We start from the raw sequence: 6,402 nt of genomic DNA, 5'->3' as shown, positions 1-6,402 counted from the left end.
TCATATCTTGGTAAACAGTGCGGTAGAATATTGCTACACCACACCCTTCAATTAGCAAAAAAGCTGGTCATGTTTATTTTGTTTGTTGTTGGTGTCATTATAATTCAACAATATTAGCTGGAAAATTGAAAGTACGCCAGGCCATTAAAAGATTTGTCTATGTCGTAAGAATCATTATTTAAATTGTCTTTAAACTCATTATTTACATTATATAAGGATTTAATATTAATTTGATTTATTTTCAGGTTCAATTATCAATTAATATTTATCCATCTTTTTATATATATATTATTTCCACATATGAATGAAATTATAATAGAACTAAGATTCATTATATAGAATTATAAAATTGTGACGCACATTCTTGCCTGCAGTCAAGAAACACAACTGCCCAAACTCTCTGCCAACTCAAAAACCCAAGAATATACTATCGAACTTTGTGGCCAACAGTGTCAAAACGGTATTTTATGGGTTTAAAAAGGAGTCGGAAAACAAGATTTTAAGATTATATTTTGATGGCTGGCGGATCAAAACTCTCAAGTCTCGAAATTCACGATCGGCGGAGAAACACAAACACACACTCACACACAATAAACGCACACACACACATACACACACACACAAACCCACATACACAGACACTCACTCACACACACACACACACACAAAAACACATAATGTATATAATATATACATATAAACATATACATATACATAAAGATATACATGTATGGACTTTGTGGGTGATGTTTGCATGTTCCTTTTCATTTTTCATTATTAAAGTATACAGCTGCTGTTACCTGACCTATTATTATTATTACTATTATTATTATATACCTGAATTATTTTTTTTCTATTGTTTTTAGCAATCAATTGGGTTTGTTCATTGTAACCGACCTAACTAGTTTACGAATCCAATCAAATTGAAAATCTACGAATATCAGATTATCCTATGAACAAGTGGCTTCTTTATTATAAACCGCTCTATACATGGTTTGCAGAACAATCAGACGGCAGAGCTGTGTCCTCATATTTTATGGACCTGGTACGAAACATGGCTACAACCAATGTTAAATTTCGGTCCTTCTGTCTACCAAATAGTGACAAGTAACTTGTGACTTGTTCTTAGTTTTGATAGAAACTACAATCTTATAGATTGGCATAATATCTAAAGGATGGCTTGAAACTGCTGTTGTATGTGTAATGATACAAAAATAGCATTGGTACAAACAAACAAACTAACCAAAAAAAAGAAATTTAAAAAATCAAAATTGGATGAACGCGATGTGAATCGGACTATTCTTAGAATTGATGCCATGCGTTTAGGTAAAATTAATACAATATCCTCGAGTCAGATATAATCTATCATCACACAAAACTATGTGCAAGCTTAAATTATTATAGCATGAATGATAATCATTAAATGAGAATTAATCATTAAAATGGCTGTCTAAAGCAACAACAAAGAGCTGACAGTACTCATTTTAAACCTGAGTTCGTGAGAGAATGTGAGTAAAGAGCCTTTCCCAAGGACACAACTCATGCCCCATTCAGAACGGGTCTCGAAACCTGGACCTTCCGATCCGAAGGCGAGAGTCATACGACTAGGCCCCATCACTGAACAGGGAGGGGCACTGTTCTCTCGACAACATAGCCTCAGTAATAATTTAAATCTATTTATAATTTCAACAATTTTTGGAGTAAATACGTAGTTCTTGGTATCAAACCTATTTTAAAATTGACGCTGATCACGAATCTGACGTGAAAACAGCGAAAATCCGATAAAAATTGTCCACTTTTTCATAACTATGTGTATACAAATTGTATAATCAATATACCCACCTTCTGAAACACAGGTCCAAGTAATTAATTATAGTAATGATAATAACAATACTGCCCTAACTAACAAAAGGACAATATCTGGGCAGACCCAGATCCAACCAGTTTTGCCACAATCGACACATTTATTTTTTTCATTCATAAATCTTTAATTCTATTACATAGTGGAAGGCATCTAATATTAAATAATAGCTGATGATAAATTGCGTTTTTCTGTTAGTTGGCGATTTCATTGACGTAATATGTTGCGTAATATTTTGAGATACTGTTCTTTCTTGGTTAATACCATGCAAAAGCTCAATCTGTAACCAACAAAAGGACAGTATCTTATACGTCCGTCTCACATACTATTCTGTTACTGAGAGTAACAACGGTAGCAATGATATTAATAATAAGAACAACAACAATAATAATAATAACAATAATAATAATAATAATAATAATAATATAATAATAATAATCAGTATCACTATAATAATAATAATAATAATAATAATAATAATAATAATAATAATAATAATAATAATAATAATAATAATAATAATAATAATAATAATCATAATAATCATAATAATCATATAATAATAATATAAATAATAATAATAATAATAATAATAATAATAATAATAATAATTATAATAATAATAATAATAATAATTTAATATAATGAAAAATATAATAATAATAATAACAGTAATGAAAAATTAAATCGATTATTACAATGAATATACAAATTGATATATTTGGAATATTTGACAAACAGATGGATACATAAAGATAGAGGGATATATAAATAGACAAATATCAATATTCTTAAATATGTAGTGCTAATATTTATGATAAATTTTACATTTTGGTCTCCAAACTTTGTAAGAGCCAATGATGGCACCGTTGCTTATATATTTTGAAAGAACTTTTGCTTCTTTGCTTTTAATGCCCAGAATCTTTAAGCCATTCAGAAATCTACCATGGACATAGCCGAGGCTAGATACAGAAAGAACGATAACCTCGGACTTATATCCAAGAGCATTCATTTCTATGCATAAAGGAAAGTACTTTTCAAATTCAGTTTGGAAGGACTTGTTAATATGAGCATCAAATGGGACTGAAATTTCAACAATTTGGGCTTTTTTCATTTCTTTGTTGATTTTTAAAATGTCCGGTCGATTACTATTAGTATTAAATGAGGATTTGTCACTGTCGAAAAAACTTGGTCTGATGAATGCGTCTTTGAAAAAATTGAGTAGTGTCGTTTTTAGGTATTTTGTCAAAAATAATGTCAACAATTCTATTGTGTTATTTTTGATATATTAATTTGAATTTTGTACATCCATTTACAACGTAAGATACCGTATCTGACGGATGATTACAGATCTCGCAGCCTTTGGAGTATGACAATGGGTAATATGTATGAAACAGACTGTCGCACTCGAGAACCTGCAAGCGGCAATTTTATAGAAAACGTTCTAATTTCGTCAGGGAACTTATTATTGAATATGAAACTGGAGGAGAGAGCGTGGTTTACCCCAGTGGCTTCTCTAACAATTCTTCCTTGAGACGCCAGTTCTCATTCAGTCTCACACTCTTAAGGAAGTTTTGAAAACATTTTGGGGACTTAAAAGAACAACTGGCGTCACTATCAGCCTGTGCAGACGTCACATAATCTTCATCTTTTATTAAGGAATTATTTTGGCGGATAAACTTTTCAAAAAGATCCACCCAAAATGGCTTTGACCAATTAACTTTTATGTTATTTTGGAGGCGTTTGCCGTTGTGACAAAAACCGGCAAAAGTGTTTTCTTCTTTTTCGTCTAATGAGGCGCGTAGAATTTTTCTTTTCGTTAGATGAAGGTTCAGACTGTTTGTGGCTGTTATCTTCACACTGTCATCGTCACAATTGAGGATGGACAGGGCAAAGGATAAGTGTTTTGCGTAATATTATTTTAGGGTTTTTAAGTAAATTACGCACTTTTCTACTGATTGATCAATAGAACCAACACAGAAAACTACGTGAAAACTTAAACGCTGGTTATCTAAAATCTATTGATGCAATGCGTTTAGTTTAGTTTTTTAAAATCATAACATCCGCCAGCCAATATAACGTGTCAACACAAATCCTGATATTGGAGTTGCCTTTAAGAATGTTGACTTTACACGGATCCCACAGCATCAATTAGCCAAAATCTGGTTGATTAAAAAATTCTGGTCAATATAAAAATAATATGTTTTGCCAGTGTACTACACCCGTCATTTTTACCAACAGTGCTGATGATAGATAATAAAAAATACACACTTAGAAAATGTCCAAATGAAATTATCCATTGCTCACCACGCAAATTTCCCAGTTTAAATTGCGCTTTGATTTTCTTCTAGCCTCAACAGGTCTTATCTATTTCTATAACTGGTCTTTAGAAGAGTGAAAGGCAAGAATATATAATTTGGGTGAATAAGGGAAGGAATTGTGATCTAAAAAAACAACAATAATATACTACCTACAAATGGTTATAAACACACACACACACACGCACATACACACACACAGAGACACAAAAGCAAAGACATAAATCGTTGTAATTCTCTCTGAGTTTCTTCAAACTCCATGTATTCCTTCATGGGGGCAAATTAAGAAGAAATTTCATGTCAAACCTGTCAAATTAGCTGTTAAGCTCCCTTTTGAGTACAAGGACTCGGGTAGGAACTCGCATACATCTCAGTCACTTAAGACATTGTATTTAATATATCCCTTACTTTTATACTACTACTACTACTACTACTACTACTACTTACTACTACTACTATACTACTACTACTACTACTACTACTACTACTACTACTACTACTACTACTACTACTAACTACTACTACTACTACTAACTACTACTACTACTACTACTACTACTACTACTACTACTACTACTACTACTACTACTACTACTACTACTACTACTACTACTACTACTACTACTACTACTACTACTACTACTACATACTACTACTACTACTACTACTACTACTACTACTACTACTACTACTATACTACTACTATACTACTACTACTACACTTCTACTACTACTACTACTACTACTACTACTACTACTACTACTACTACTATTAGTACTACGACTAATACCACTTTCGTTTTTAGGTATTTTGTCAAAATAATGTCAACAATTCTATTGTGTCATTTTTGATATATTAATTTGAATTTTGTACATCCGTTTACAACGCGAGATACCGTATCTAACGGATGATTACAGATCTTGCAGCCTTTGGAGTATGAGAATGGGTAATTTGTATGAAGTAGACTGTCGCACTCGAGAAGCTGCAAGCGGCATTTTATAGCAAACGTTCTAATTTCGTCAGGGAACTTATGATTGAATATGAAACTGGAGGAGAGAGCGTGGTTTACCCCAGTGGCTTCTCTAACAATTCTTCCTTGAGACGCCAGTTCTCATTTAGTCTCACACTCTTAAGGAAGTTTTGAAAACATTTTGGGGACTTAAAAGAACAACTGGCGTCACTATCAGCCTGTGCAGACGTCACATAATCTTCATCTTTTATTAAGGAAATATTTTGGCGGATACACTTTTCAAAAAGATCCACCCAAAATGACTTTGACCAATTAACTTTTGTGTTATTTTGGGGGCGTTTGCCGTTGTGACAAAAACAGGCAAAAGTGTTTTCTTCTTTTCGTCTTATGAGGCGCGTAGAATTTTTCTTTTCGTTAGATGGAGGTTCAGGCTGTTTATGGCTGTTATCTTCACACTGTCATCGTCACAATTGAGGATGGACATGGCAAAGGATAAGTGTTTTGCGTAATATTATTTTAGGGTTTGGTAACCGGAGACCACCTTTTGATCTTGGACAAAACATGAATGACCTTGTACTCAAATTATTCAAATGTAGCCAATTTCTAACTTTGTTCACAATTATATTTTCAATTTCATTAAGGTCCTTTTCGGTAACATGAGATTACAAAAATAAAACCTTAGATTTGAAAAGCACATTGAACTCAAGAGACACAGATAGGCTGAAGACGGCAGAGGGGAAATGTCTAAAAGGTTCATATTGTTTCTAAATTTTTCGATTATCGTTTTTCGTTGATGTTCATCACTTTTGTTTGTCAGGTTGATTTTGTGTCCTAAATACGTGTAAAATTCTTCTTTTTCTAATGTTGGTATTTCATGTTGTTGTATTGTTATTGTTGGCAATTTGAATTTTTTGTTCTAGTTGTTACCTGAACGTTGGCCAGATGTTATGGCGCATTTTGGGGGTTTTATATTCATTCCTGGTGCATTCATAAATTGAGTTGTTTTATTGCACAATTGATTCATTACTTCTTCACTTTTTGCTAGTAACGTGACGTCGTCAACGTAACCTTGGATGGGTAGTCGCATCTGCAGAGAGGTATGGTTTTGTTCGATCTATCTTAGCCATTTATCTATTCCTTGTCCAAAGACAATCACAGACCATGGACATCCTTGGATTATACCTTTGTCTCTTTTGATTGTATTTATGAGGTGATTTCGGACTTTTACTTGGAATGATGTTTTGTTATATAT

This window comes from Berghia stephanieae, chromosome 3 (genome assembly GCF_034508935.2).
Source record: "Berghia stephanieae isolate SIO BIC M18660-M18661 chromosome 3, UCSD_Bste_1.3, whole genome shotgun sequence".
Lineage (NCBI taxonomy): Eukaryota > Metazoa > Mollusca > Gastropoda > Nudibranchia > Aeolidiidae > Berghia > Berghia stephanieae.
The sequence above is the reverse complement of the archived record's forward strand: the minus strand, read 5'-3'. Positions refer to the sequence as shown.